Source organism: Medicago sativa, chromosome 6 (assembly GCF_051527215.1).
Source record: "Medicago sativa cultivar Bolivia chromosome 6, Bolivia_mono, whole genome shotgun sequence".
Classification (NCBI taxonomy): domain Eukaryota; kingdom Viridiplantae; phylum Streptophyta; class Magnoliopsida; order Fabales; family Fabaceae; genus Medicago; species Medicago sativa.
In genome coordinates this window covers 35,995,532-36,011,057 of record NC_140754.1, presented here as the reverse complement: position 1 = coordinate 36,011,057, position 15,526 = coordinate 35,995,532, and the positions used below count along the sequence as shown (strand labels likewise).

The following is a 15,526-nucleotide window of genomic DNA, read 5'->3' as shown; positions in this document are numbered from 1 at the left end:
ATTTCAGGGGTAAGGCCGGAAATGTAACAGTTGAGAATAGCAGTATGTGACAGTCTTAAAACACGATTGCATAACTTTTCAAACTGAGCTTGATAGTCCGAAACACTGCCGGTTTGGCGCAATTTAAACAATTCAGCCTGGTGGTTCTCATATGTTGAGGGGCCAAAACGCAACTCCAAGTTGCGAGTAAAAGACGGCCAATCAGATAGTTGTTGGTTGTCATACATCCATTTAAACCAGCTCAAAGCGTCACCTTTCATGTAAAAACTGACCAAGGGAAGTCTTTGTTCGGGTGGAATTTGGTAAAATTTGAAAAATTGGCCAGCTTGAAATAACCAATCTAAGGGTTCAGACCCATCAAAAGCAAGTAGTTCAAGTTTTGGGTGTCGTAAGGGGGGGTGAACAGCAAGGTTATGGGATGTTGTTGGTGTAAAACTGGGTGGTGGAAAGGTCGGGAAGTTGTGAAGATACGGAAGAGTGGTTGTGGTTGAAAAGTAGAGTATAGTGGGGACGAAAAGGGTTGGGTGTGGGAGGTTTGATAAAAAGAGGTTTGATATGTTGCAAAATTTGGTGAAGGGGGCGGTCGTGGAAGGTGATTGTAGGTTGTGGGTGTTGTGTGTGGTATGGATCTTATTTGACCCAGATCTGGTGAAGGGGGTTGTGTTGGTGAAGTGAAGGCAGCAAAATTATTGTTCGAACTGTCTAAACCAAGTGAGTGAGGAATGGATTTTGTTATACCTGATGAAGAGGGAAGGGACTGTTGTGGACGCAGACCCATATCAGCAATCTGCTCCTTTAAGCTGTTCATTATGGTAGTAAGAGATTCCTGCCCAGTTGCCATGGCTTGCTGCAGTGATTCATGACGAGTGTCGTGCATAATCTGTTGATGTTCCAGCTGGGTTTGCAAAGCTCCCAGCTGCTGATTTACTTCATCCAGATCTTTGTTTGCAGGTTTGGGAGGCATGGTTGTTCAAGAATGAAAGCACCAATTGATAAGAATTCTATTCTAAAAATGGACAAGTTAAAAGATGACTAGAGAGATCTACTAGGGTTTCACAAAAATTAACTAGAACAAGTAAAAGATAAATCAGATTCTTCATTTTTCCATATCTAGGTCTTTGGCCAGCGGCCGACATATATAAGGGAAGCACTAAAGTAATGAATTACATTTGTGTCCTTCCAATGTCACTTAATGACTTAGGGAATTCAAATTAACATAAGCCCAATAAATAAAGGCCCAAAAGAACTACATAGTAATAAAATCCTTGTGCCAAAAGGGTTTCTTAATGTTTCTGGGTCGGTTCATATCAGTTGGAAGTATGATCTTGTAACTTAACTTGATATTTGAAGCCAAGTAGTTTTAAATTCAGAAAATTAGAAGTATGAGTATTTTCTTTTATCATAACGTGTCTCGATGACCCTTGACGCGAAAACAAGATTTTAGTATATATGGTTATAAGTTTGATATATGGGATGGTTGAACATGTCCCTTAATGTCTATTGATGCGAAAATCTATATTTAAGCCTAGTTGGTTTGAATTTTCGTAAACTGCAAGTTTGGAGAATGAGTCTTGACAACCCATGACCTGAAAATGATTTGAACGTAGTTGATCATAAATTTTATAAATAGGAAAAGTTAATAGTGTTGGGATGACAATTGACGCGAAAATGTTATATTTGAGCATAAATGTTTATAAATTTTCTATATATTTGAGCGTAGTAGTTATAAAGCATAGATGTTTATAAATTCTATATATTTGAGCGTAGTAGTTCTAAATTTGGAAAATTAGAAGTATTATTATTTTTTTTGTATCATAAAGTGGCTCGATGACCATTTATGCGAATAAAATTTTAGCATATATGGTTATAAGCTTTATATATGGGATGGTTGAACTGGTCCCTCAATGTTTGTTGATGCGAAACAAGATATTTAGGCCTAGTTTGTTTGAAATTCAGTATAAGAATGAGCCTATTAACGTTAATATGAAACATGATACTTGACCCTAATTGGTTCTAGATTTGGTAAATTGGATGGATGATATCGAGTCTCTATAATCTTGAAAGGAAAATACGTTATATTTGATAGTATATGGTCCTAAATTCGATAAGTTGAGATGATGGTGGTATTCCTCTATGACTTTAAATGTGAAATATAATTTTTGAAACATGATGCGCCTAAATTCTATTTATTGAAACCATGGTATCTTTTTTTTTTGACAAGCCATGATATCTTTTCTTGATGTCTTTGAATGCAAAATTTCAATTTATATACGACCCGCCTTTGGAAATATTGTTTACATCAATGTTGAAAGAAAATTGCTTTTTTGAAAAAGAATACTTCCAATTGACACAAGTAAATGACCTTAATGCCTCTGGCGGTAGTTAACCACCGCTGGAAGATACGCCGGCCGTTAACTGCCGCTGGGACCTAGCGGTTGCTAACTACCGCGGCTGTCTTTCCCCCCAAAACCAGCAAACCCCTACCTCACCTATTCATTCATCGCCTTTCTCATTCCAAAACCATACCCAAAAAAAACCTCATTTCAAAATTTTTGTGTCAAAATCATGCCTCCAAATCATTGCTAATCGATTGCTTAGACGTTTCTACACACAACATGCATCAAAGAACAGGTATTACAACGCTAGAATCCATTACATTTGATTGATTTTTCTGGTTTTTTTTTGTACTGTCACGCGTTTGAGCGGCAGTTAACTACCGCTGGGAGTGAGCGGCTGTTAACTGCCGCTGGAGACTTAGAAAATTCTAAGTGGCAGTAGCTACTGCCATTTTTTTCCCCACAATTTTTTTTCTTTTGTTTTTCTGGTTTGTTTATGTTATTATATGATATTAGATACATGTTTATCAATTAGTTTAGTAATTGTATATTGTTTATTTATAGATAATGTTGAGAATGCGGGTGATGATCCAGGTGATCGAAAACCTAGAGTTGTCGATTCCATTAAGGTTGAAGCTTCCATTAAGGTCGAAGCTTTGGTTAAATTTGAGGCTTCAAGCGTCAATTCCAATGTGTGGAAACTTCGTGACAACGAAGTGGACACGACTCATTTATTTTCAACCCGAGACACATGGAAAGATAAAGATGAATTGCTCGGTTGGGTCCGTCGACAAGCAAATAGGGTTGGATTTACTGTTATCATTAGAAGATCTTGTGAAGGATGAAATGCTTTGTTGGAGTTGGTTTGTGAACGGAGCGGCGAGCACAAAGTACCGAAGACAAAAGTGTAGCATGAAGGAAAGGGATCAAGAAAATGTGGGTGTTTGTTCAAGGTGCGTGGATATGTCATTAGGGAAGACAATGCTTGGAAATTTTCTATTCTTAATGGCGTTCACAACCATGAGATGGCGCCGTATGTAGCAGGGCACCTTCTTGCCGGAAGATTAACGGAGGACGACAAGAAGATTGTACATGACTTGACCGATTCTTCGGTGAAACCAAAAAATATTTTGACAAATTTGAAGAAGAAAAGGAAAGAGTTCATGACAAATATCAAGCAAGTCTACAATGAATGTCATAAATTCAAAAAGGCAAAAAGGGGTGACTTGACGGAGATGCAATATCTAATCACAAAGTTGGAAGAGAATGAATATGTTTATTACGTAAGAGAAAAAATGTTGCTTAAACTTCTTGGACCATAATAGTGATATGCCTAAGGTGGTAGTGACCGACAGGGACACGGGTATGATGAATGCAGTAAAAAATGTTCTCCCCGGTACTAGTGCAATACTTTGTTATTTCCATGTTGGCAAAAATGTTAGATCAAGAATCATCACCGATTGCAAAGTTAAACAAAATGTTGTTGTGGTGGATGGGCAAAAGAAGACTGTCGACGAGGAGAAGCATAGTAAGTTGGTTGATACCATATTTGATGCATGGGAAAAATTGGTTGAATCTCTTACTCAAGAGTAATATGCGGGTAATCTAGTGGAATTCCATGATGCTTGTAAGGATCATCCAAACTTTCTTCACTATGTTCAAGAAACCATATTGAACCCTTTTAAGGACAAACTAGTGAGGGCATGGACGGACCTTGTGTTACATCTTGGGTGTAGGACCACGAATAGAGTTGAAGGAGCTCATGGTGTGGTGAAGGAATATTTGTCCACCTCCAAGGGTGATTTGGGTACTTGTTGGCAAAAAATAGATGAGATGTTGGCAAACCAATTTGGGGAGATACAATCATCGTTTGGTAGGAGTGTTACGGTCTTGGAACATAGGTACAAAGATGTCACTTTGTACTCCGGGTTGGGGGGTCACGTGTCTAGAGAAGCTATGAACTTTATTTTTGTGGAAGAAGAACGTGCTAGGAAAACTTTGCATTGAGAAGAAAACTTGTGGTTGTGTTCAAAGGACGTCGTATGGCTTACCTTGTGCATGCTTCATTGCTATGAAAATCCGTCACAACAAGCCCATTCGATTGGATGATATACACCCACATTGGCATAAGTTGTATATGGGTGAGGAAGAAAGTAATGAAGATTTGTTTTTGGTCGCGGAGTAGTGGCGTGGTATCCAAGAACGTCTCCAAAGAGTTTCGTTCCAAATGAAACTAGAAATCAAAGAGACTTTGCGGTTGTTAGCGTTTCCGGAGACCACATTGTTGTCACCACCTCCAAGAAAGGTGGCAACCAAAGGGGCTCCCAAAAAAATCAAAATCACACGTAGTAGGATCCCATCTTCGTGGGAGACTATTGATTCTCAACATCCGAAAAGTCAATCTTCACCACGGAAAAAATCTTCACAAACTAAAAGAAAAGGTGCTCGCATTGACATTTCTCTGGTTCCGGTTCCTAAGCCTAGCTTGGTTTCAACAAGTTATGATCCATCCAATCCTATGTATTATATGCCAAAATTTATGAGACCATACATTGAGAGAGTTGTGGATGTTATTGGTGACGGGCATTGTGGGTTTAGGGCTATAGCGGAAGCCTTGGGATTGACGCAAGAAAGTCATGTTATGGTGCGGAGAGCACTTATTCAAGAGTTGAAAGAGCATGGGAGAAAATACATTGAGATATATGCGAGCGAGGACCGTTACAACTACATCTTGGATGGATTGTATCCTCCCGAAAATCCTAGTAGCTTTGCACCTCCCGACAAATGGTTGGCATTGTCGGATATGGGACACATCGTTGCATCATGTTACAATAGGCCGGTGTTAGAGATGACTACATGGAAAGACTACATCTCCGAGACTTTTTTCCCACTTAGAGGACGGCCTCCGGTTAACCCGAAAAGCAATATGATTTGCCTTGGTCTAATTCCAAATCATTTTGTCCTTCTTTCATTAAAAGATGGTTGCCCACTACCTCCAGCATCCACGGAGTGGAGAAATCACAAGAGCGAAGAGGCGGCAACATGGGAGGATGAATTTTTGGATCAACACGATCGTTTCCGAACACTCATGGACATTGAGCTCAAAGAGAGACCGGTTCCACCAAAAAAGCAAACAAATGAAGACAATCCAATTATGTTTGATGACACTCCGGTTAAAGAAAACACTGAATTTGAAGATGTTCTGGAACATTTAGATGATTTGCTTTTATTAGATGAAATGTGACACTTTTTGGTCGGTGTTAATCCGTTTTTTGGTTGATACGCGCCGACGTATTTTTTTGGATATATAATGTAATGACCAATTTTTTGGGTGATATGTAACTAACCTTTAATTATTTATATGTATATCAATATATTTGAGTTTCGCATTTATTAGTAATTAATGTACATTACGTGTAATGTTTTGCATAATGTGGAAAATTTGATGAATTTCAAACAATTGTTAAACGTTAACGCATTATCGGTTTGGTGTAATGTAACCGAATAATTGATAAACTATGAAATGTTGATGTTTATGATTGCTGGATGTTGTTGTTTCGGTTTGATTTCCTCCAAAATTGCCGTTTGAAATTACAGGTAAAACAGGACACATTTTCTGGGAAAAACCATGTGCAGACTGCACTGGTTCTGTAATTGGTGTGAGCGGCAGTTAACTGCCGCTGGAAGCCAGCGGTTGTTAACTGTCGGCGCATTAACCAGCGGCTGTTAACTGCCCCTGGGGGTAAAATTGTCATTTACTTGTGTCAATAGGAAGTATTCTATGTCAGAAAAGCAATTTTCATGTTGAAAAATATGATCACAAAGTCACATATTTAGCTAATGAGATTCCCTCAAAAAATAAAAAAAAGCTAAAGAGATTCATTTGTGTATGTTGCTTTGACAAATTCTAACATGCACCATCTTCAAAATTCGTTACAAAAATATGATCCATATAGGGCTGACAATGAACCGAACCAACTCGAATATAGTCCGAAATTCAACTCAACAATTTGCTCGTTGAACTTGGTTCATGAACCAAACGAGCTGAACTTGAGCTGAAAATTAAGTTCGTTAAATAAATGAGCTGAACTTAAGCTATATGTAATTCGACTCGATTGGTTCATGAGTTGATTCGATAATATAAGAGTAATAAAATTTTAAAAAATAAAATAAAATAAGAGTAGTCTCATTTAAAAAAATAAATGTTGAAAAAAAATTCCACAGTTAACATGCAGAGTTTTCTCTAGTCTAAGCTTTTAGAGAAAATAAAATTGTCCCACATCGGTGGGTTAGAGTGGAGATTAACTATACACAAAGGAAGTATGTATCAGAGCGTTGATGTATTAGGGATTCAGCAATTCCTTATTAGTGCGCTACTTTAATTTAAAGCGGTGGGTCACATGATTATTCATGGAGAACCCAAGTTTCCAAGAATTTGTTTGTGCGAATCAATGTCAATGGTAAGAATTTTTATTGCGAATCAATGGTTAGGGATTCTTGTTGATAGCTTTTAATTTAATGCCTTATAAAAAGTTTAAAGGTCAAAATATATGGTAAGAATTTTTTCAATGGTAAGAATTTTTATTGCGAATCAATGGTTAGGGATTCTTGTTGATAGCTTTTAATTTAATGCCTTATAAAAAGTTTAAAGGTCAAAATATATGGTAAGAATTTTTATTGCGAATCAATGGTTAGGGATTCTTGTTGATAGTTTAAAGGTCAAATTGAACTTTTAATTATATGATTTGAACTAGCGAGCTGAACCTAACGAGCCGAACCGAGTTGTTCATGAGCTTTAAGCAAGCCGAGTTCGAGCTAAATAAAAAGTTCGTATCGAACTCGAGTCGAGTTTTGAGCCGAACTAAATCTTATCGAGCCGAGTCGAGCTCAGACGAGTTCGGTTCGACTCGACTTATTTCTAGACCTAGATCCATATATTAGGATCAGGAGCTGATGAGCAGATTGAACTATCAATGTGGCTGAGAGCCCTCATAGTCCAGGCATAACGACACAATTATTAAGGGCACACTCTACCACTAATCTAATAGCCCGTTGTGTGGGCCTTCGTAGGGGCCCACTATGTCAAAAGCGAGAGAAACCCCATCTCTCTCCCTCTCTCCCTCTCTCTCCCCCCTTTTTGTGTCAAGTCGCCTCGTGGGGCGTCATGGAACCAAAAATAGTAGCTCATATCAATTTGTTCCGAATAATAATCTTATGAGCATCATCCCACTTCTCAATTCACATCGGGATACGAAAAAAGACATCCATCTAACAATTTTACATGTTATATGGATGTGGTTCACTTCTTTATGTTTATTGAGGTGTGAGGCAATGTAAAACGAAACTACCCAAAAAGATAATAATCTTATAAGCGTCGTCCCACTTCCCACTTCTCATTTCACCATCGAGAAATGAAAAAGACTTACATCTAAGAATTTTGCTCAGATGTAGTTCACTTTATGTTTATTGGCGTGTGAGGTAGTGTAAAACTAATCTGTCCAGCTGCACCTTCTAGTATGGCTACCTTATTATGACTTCACTCTAGTCACTAGCCTTGCCTTTAACATCCCCCTCATTGCGGTCAAGGTAACTGTTGGGACAAAATGTGTTTAACAATGAACTTTGATAGTTTTGATGATAACAAGGTATTAAAAATTGTCAATTGGACTAGCTAATATTTGTTCAAGTGTACAGGACCATAGACAAAATCTGACATCATATATAGGTTCTGAAGAACAAAAGAGAGCTTAGAAATCAACAAAAAGGAAGCTTAAATCATCTGAAGAGAAAGCGATCCTGAAGATAAAAGTGCTCCTGAAGACAATAGTGCTCATGATGACGTCTCCAGAAGCAAGTTCATCAGAAGCAAGATCATCAGAAGCAACCTCATCAGAAGCTAGAATTCACCAGAAGCTGAAATTCATCAGATGGAAGAATTAAAGCTTCAAAAGTTGTTTAATGGATTCGAAAGCAATGCAGAAGACTGGGAATACAAAGCAACAGCCATTTTGAATTGATTTAAAGGCATTGGATGCTTATCTTCAAAAAGCGTTGACAAAAGTACAATTGTACGAAGTGTACAACCACTACCTCCACTACTCTGTTGTGTCTCTGCTACAAGACAAGAAAAACAGCTCTGCCTGCAGAAATGTTCCTTCACAATGGGAATGGATTTGAAATTGATCCTTTATAGGACAACAACCATATCAGGAAAAAGATCATTGGTGATTGATCAAGCTTCAAACGACTCTTTTTGATGTGGTGGCAATTTCACAACGTCTCTTTCACACCTCTATATAAAGGAGTGAAGACTCTGAGATTGGTAATGCGTAACATCAGACTCAACAACATTTTACAAGTGCCAAAACTCTACTGAAATTGTTCTGCATTCAAAGTTCACTTAGAATTTCTGTTTTCAAGTTCATATCTTAGAAATTCTAGAGTCTTAAGAGTCTGTATCTGATTTGTATTATGAGCACCTCTGATTGTATATCAAGTCTTCAACCTCAAACATTTTTCTTTGTAATTTTGTTTGATTAGAAGTCTCTTGCAGTTATGCTTGAGCAATAGAAGTCTCTTGATTGTGTTCAGGAGCATATGAAGTCTCTTGCTTGTGTGCTTGAGCAATTTGAAGTCTCTTGCTAAGTTTAGCAGTGAGCAATTGTAATCAGATATTACATTATAGTGAACTCTCCTTGGAAGTGCAAGGGGGACAGGACTACTTCCGGTTTGTGGAAGGAACTTGTATAACTGCTTTGTGTCCTTCTTCTTTCTCTCTCTCTGTTTTTATCCGCTGTATATTAGTCTTAAACTTCACTTCAGAAGCAGTTCTCACTTTGCTTCTGATCAGTGTTTTCAGCTTAGGAGAAAACGAAGAAAAAGCTAACACAATTCAACCCCCCTTCTTGTGTTTTTCTCACCTTCAATTGGTATCTAGAGCCTTTTGGTCTGTTGTCTTAACACTTAACAGTGTAACTTAAAAAGATCTGAGAAAAACATGTCTGGTGAATACTCCAATGTTGGACCTGCGCACAACAATGATGTTCCATTTGACTATGGTGACAACAAAAAGTCTAACTTTGGAAAGATTCCTAAGTTTATAGGAGATCCTGAAGAATTTTCTTGGTGGAAAACCAACTTCTACAGTTATGTCATGAGTTTAGATGAAGAACTATGGGACATACTTGAAGAAGGTGTTGGTGACTTGGTTCTTGATGAAGAAGGAGCTGCTGTTGACAGAAAGAAATACACTCCTGCTCTGAAGAAACTCTACAAGAAGCATCATTTTATCAGAGGAGCACTTGTCACTGCTATACCTAAAGCAGAGTATATGAAGATGAGTGACAAATCCACTGCTGAAGCTATGTTTGCTTCTCTCTGTTCTAACTATGAAGGCAGCAAGAAAGTCAAGGAAACAAAAGCACTTATGCTTGTACATCAGTATGAGTTGTTCAAGATGAAGGATGATGAAACTATTGAGGAGATGTACTCAAGGTTTCAAACCTTAGTCTCTGGACTACAAATACTGAAGAAGAGTTATGTTGCTTCTGATCATGTCAGCAAGATACTAAGAAGCTTGCCTGCTAGATGGAGACCAAAGGTTACTACTATTGAAGAAGCTAAAGATTTAAACACTTTAAGTGTTGAAGATCTTGTCAGCTCTCTCAAAGTTCATGAGATTATAGTCTTAATGAACATGAGCCTGTTAAGAAGAGTAAATCTATTGCTCTACCATCTAAAGGAAAGTCATCAAAAGCTCTGAAGGTTATTGAATCTAAAGAAGAGTCATCTGAAGGAGACTCCAGTGAAGATCCTGCAGAGAAGATGGCTATGCTCTCCAACAAGCTTGAGTATCTGGCAAGGAAAAACAGGAAGTTTTAAAGTAAGAGAGGTGGCTACAAGAGCTCCAAGAAAGAAGATCAGAAGGGATGCTTCAACTGTAAGAAGCCTGAACACTTCATTGCTGATTGCCCTGATCTTCAGAAGGAGAAATCAAAGGACAAGTCAAATAAATCAAGCTTCAACACAAGGAAATTCAGAAAGCAGATTAAGAAGAGTTTAATGGCAACCTGGGAAAGCAGATTAAGAAGAGTTTAGTGGCTACTGAGACTTCAGAAGTAGATCCTGATTCAGATTCTGATGATGAAAATGAGGTATATTCTAAAATTCCCTGAGAAGAACTTATTGAGTCTCTTAAAGAACTCCTTACACATTTTGAGCTTAGAACCAATGAGTTGAAGGATTTAAAAGAAAAATATGTTGTGTTGATGAAACAACAAGAATCAACTTTATTGGATCTGAAAGCTTCTGAAGAAGGACTTAAAGGCTTTGACTTCATTTGTAAAACTTATGAAGAGAAGCTCAAGTATCTTTGTCAGAAGCTACAAGAAAAGTGTAATGGAAAGTCTTTAAGCAAGCATGAGATAGCTCTTGAAGATTTCATTATATCTGGTATTGACAGAAGCAAAGTTGTTTCAATGATTTATGATGACAGTACGTCATCACTAGTTTTTTAGTCGTATTTGTGTCCTTTTTGTAATGTTTAGAGAGTCAACTGCTTGTAATTCATGGTGAAATCAGATTAAAACAGGAACAATAGCCAAAAGGAAGAAATTGAGGAAAAAGAGGAAAAATTGCCCAAGTATGAAGCATCATGCCACGTTTGGTGACCTTCGTGGCACGATTGATGAGCGTGGGACAAAGGATCAGCTTCTGGAAATTTCGTGGCTGATGAGTCATATATTAGTATATTTTAATGCTTTATTTAGTTTAGTTTGAAATAAGATTTGATTTGATTTTATTGCATTTCATTTCCTTTTAGAATATTTTTCTTTAAATTGCTTTTTATTTTATTTTAGGAACGAATATATGGTGGAAGGTGTCTTGGAGCAAAAGAAAGAGGACTGGAGCAAATACAGTGCGAAAATACGAAGATATGGAACAAAAATATGTTCCCACCAAGTCAGAAGCTTGGCACGGCCAGTGCCAACATGTGGCACGGCCGTGCCACCTCCAGAAGCCTCTTTTGCTGCTTTTTCTTCGGGCCCAAGTTACCCTGTTGCAGCTTTACTGTTTTACCCTTTTAGTTGCTTAGTTTCTAAGTCGATTGTAAAGCTATAAATAGAGTAGTTCTCCACCATAAACATTCACCCTTTACTTTGTTTATTTCAAGTATTATTTCAATAAAAAGTCTTTATTTCCTTTTTACTTTCTTTGCAATTTATTTTACTATTTATCTCTCTTCTTCCCCCATGTCTACGATGAACATGAGTGAGTAGACTTCTTCGTCTTGGGATTGTTGGGGAGTCTAATGACTCAATCCTAAACAAAACAAGCCTAAACCCTAATTTCTATGTAACCCTAATTTCTAATCTAGATTCACTGTCGTAACGTGGATTAACAATTATCAAACTGTGGAAGCGAAAGCGGAGGGTTTGATAATCGTTAATCCATCATCCCAAACATCAATTCATAAAGCGAGAGCGGAGTCTTGATGTTGGAACAAGTGAATCTAGACAATAATTGCAAAACAGTGAAATAGTCTTTGCAATTATTGAGACAAAGAGTAGTTTCAATCCTCTATGCATCTTCTAGTAATCATGTCAGCGAAATAGGCTTGGTTGCTAGAAGTAAACTCGCACCGGACTTTCATCAGAAAGGTGAGGGGCTAAGGGAAACCGGTCTTTAGAAATTAGTGTGTAAACCATGAAATTAGATGTTTAGGTCTTGTCTAGTGAAGGATTTGTCATTATGATGAACCAATGATCCCGAGGCCCTTTATTATTATTGTTTTTACCTTTAGCAATAAAACTCCCTTTTTCTAACTTTCTCTCCTCTAATCATTCACTAAAAGTTAATTAAGTTGAACAACTCCCTAGCGGAACGATACTCTTGCTTACTACTATTACTTCGATAGGCCGTGCACTTGCGGTTTGGCTCTATCAAGTTTTTGGCGCCGTTGCCGGGGAGTTAACTAATTTAATTAGCTTTTTCTTAGTGATTAGAATTCTCTCTTTTTTCTCTTTTCTTTTTATTTTTAACTTTTTATTTTTCTGTTATCGTTAACTTCTTGGGTTCTCAACCTTTTATGCGAAGAACTAGAAATCGAGCGGTATTCCTACCCGAGATCGAAAGGTTCTTACATAGAAGAAGGAGAGCGGCACAAAATAACACCGCCATGGCCAATCGCACTCTCAAAGAGTATGCAATGCCGTCTACGGCTGAGCCACAAGCTGTTATTGTGTACCCAACGGTTGACGATGACAATTTTGAAATTAAGCCTGCCCTACTTAACTTGGTGCAGCGAAACCAATTCTCGGGATCCCCCACTGAGGATCCCAATCTTCACATCTCTGTTTTCCTACGAATTAATGGAACCATGAAGGAGAACCAAGAAGCCGTAAAACTTCATCTCTTTCCCTTTTCCTTAAGGGATAGAGCTAGCGCTTGGTTCCATTCCCTCGAAGTCGGTTCCATTACTTCATGGGATTAGATGAGGCAAGCATTCCTTGCCAGTTTCTTTCCACCATCTAAAACCGCTAAACTTAGAGACCAAATCACGCGGTTCAACCAAAAAGATGGGGAATCTCTCTATGATGCGTGGGAGCGTTTCAAAGAACGATAGGATAGTATTTCAAGTGAGTGATAAGATGGTAGGATTTGAGTTGGAAAATGTTATGAAGGGTCCCGCTCTTTACTCTTGTTGCATGCTTAACGGTCATGTTGTGAAAGAACGTTTTATAGCGTCATCTACACAATATGATATCTTTGATCCATTCTAAGGACTCTTTCTAACCGTCAAGCTAATGACATTAAAAGAGCGCTTCGTGGGAAGCAACCCACATATTTAATCGCTTTTGTTTTGTTTTTCTTTGTTTTAAGTTGTTTTGTAGGTAATTGTCCAAGTGTGATTCGAAAAAAATCGAGAAATTGAAAAATTGTGAAGCCCCCAGGACCAGAAAGGTGGCACGGCCCGTGCTAGGCTTGGCACGGCCGTGCCAAGTTTTTAAGAAAAAAAAGCAATGTCGAAGTCAGAAAGATGGCACGGCCCGTGCCAATAGGTGGCACGGCCGTGCCCGAGCTCTACACCCCCATATATACAAATTTTTCTTTCTTCTTCCTCATTCACAAACAACAACCCTCTTTCATCTTTCAAACTTCTCTCTAAACCTCCATTGTTGGAACAAAATGTGTTTAACAATGAACCTTAGAAAGTTTTGATGATAACAAGGTATTAAAAATTGTAAATTGGACTAGCTAATATTTGTTCAAGTGTACAGGACCACAGTTAAAAAAGTTACATCATTAATTGGTTCTGAATGAGCAAATAAAGAGCAAAAGAAAATGAAGCTTAGATGATTCTTAAGGCAATACGCTCCTGAAAGTAAAAGCGCTCTTGAAGTCAAGCTGCTCCTGAAGAATAGTGCTCCTGAAGACAAGAGGTCCAGAAGCCACATCATCAGAAGCTGCACCATCAGAAGCTGCAGAAGCTGCACCATCAGAAGCTGCAGAAGCTGCATCATCAGAAGCTGCCTCATCAGAAGTCATTTCACCAGAAGCTGAAGATCAACTGGATTTGCAAAACATTCAAAGATTGAAGAATCTACATTGCAAAAGCTGTCTATTGGATTCGAAAACACAGCAGAAAATTAGTGGAACATTGCAACGGTCATTTCAAAGGTGTTTGAAGGCATGTGCTTGCAATTTGGACGAAAGCGTTGACATTGTACTTTGTACGAATTGTACAACCACGTTCTCCACTACTCTGTTTTGTGTCCACGCTACAAGACAAGAAAACAACTCCAGAATACTGTCTCTCCTGCATATATGTTCCTTTGGATAAGGAATGGATTTCAAATTGGTTCTTCATAGGACAACAACCAAATCAGGCAAAAGATCATTGGTGAAAGATCAAGCTTCAACAACGACTCTTTGGTGTGCTGGCAATTTCACAACGTCTCTTTCACACCTCTATATAAAGGAGTGAAGACTTAGAGTTTTGGTAATGCAAGAACGCTGAACGAAAGACTCATAACATTTTTACAAGTGCCAAACCTCTGCTGAAATTGTTCTGCATTCACTTAGAATTTCTCAATCTCAAAGTCATATCTTAGAAATTCTTAAGTCCATTGAGTCTGTATCTGATTTATATTATGAGCACCTCTGATTGTATATCAAGTGTTCAACCTTAAACAATTTTCTGTGTAATTTTGTTTAGTTAGGAAGTCTCTTGCAGTTGTGCTTGAGCAGGAAGTCTCTTGATTGTGTTCTTGAGCAAAGGAAGTCTCTAGCTTGTGTGCTTGAGCAAAGGAAGTCTCTTGCTTGTGTGCTTGAGCAATTGTAATCAGATATTACTCTTAGTGAAATCTCCTTGGAAGTGCAAGGGGGACTGGACTACTTCCGGATTGTGGAAGGAACCAGTATAATTGCTTTGTGTCGTTCTTCTTCTCTCTCTCTGTTTTATTCCGCTGCATTTAGATTCTGATTATCACTTCAGAAGCTGTCTCACTTAGCTTCTGATCAGTGTGTTCAGTTTTTAGGAGAATTGAAGAATTTTTCAAAACACAATTCAACCCCCCCTTCTTGTGTTTTTTCTCACCTTCAATTGGTATCTAGAGCCTTGGTCTGTTGTGTAACACTTAACCGTGCAACAGTCAAAGATCTGAGAAAAACATGTCTACTCCTCCTCCTGCTGGTTCTGGTGATACGAGCTATAAACATGTCTCACATGATTATAGTGATAGTAAGAAATCCAGTGTTGGAAAAGTTCCAAAGTTCAATGGAGATGCTGAAGAGTTCTCTTGGTGGAAGACCAACTTTTACAGTTACATCATGAGCCTAGATGAAGAATTATGGGATATTCTGGAAGATGGTGTTGGTGATTTAGTCCTTGATGAAGAAGGAGTTGCTGTGGATAGAAAGAAACATACTCCAGAACTGAGGAAACTCTACAAGAAGCATCATATTATCAGAGGAGCCCTTGTCACTGCCATACCCAAAGCAGAATACATGAAGATGAATGACAAATCCACTGCTAAAGCTATGTTTGCTTCTCTCTGTTCAAATTATGAAGGGAGCAAGAAGGTCAAAGAAGCAAAGGCTCTCCTGCTTGTACATCAGTACGAGTTATTCAAGATGAAGGATGATGAAACTATTGAGGAGATGTACTCAAGGTTTCAAACCTTAGTTTC

General features: G+C 38.2%; 2 pseudogenes; one reads left to right on the top strand and one right to left on the bottom strand.

Annotated features, from left to right (window-relative positions):
• The first annotated feature begins 2,615 nt into the window (after nt 1–2,615).
• On the top strand, nt 2,616–5,580 carry LOC146914830 (uncharacterized; annotated as a pseudogene).
• Nucleotides 5,581–12,876: 7,296 nt separating this feature from the next.
• LOC146914829 (small nucleolar RNA R71) lies at nt 12,877–12,968 on the bottom strand (annotated as a pseudogene).
• Nucleotides 12,969–15,526: the final 2,558 nt, after the last annotated feature.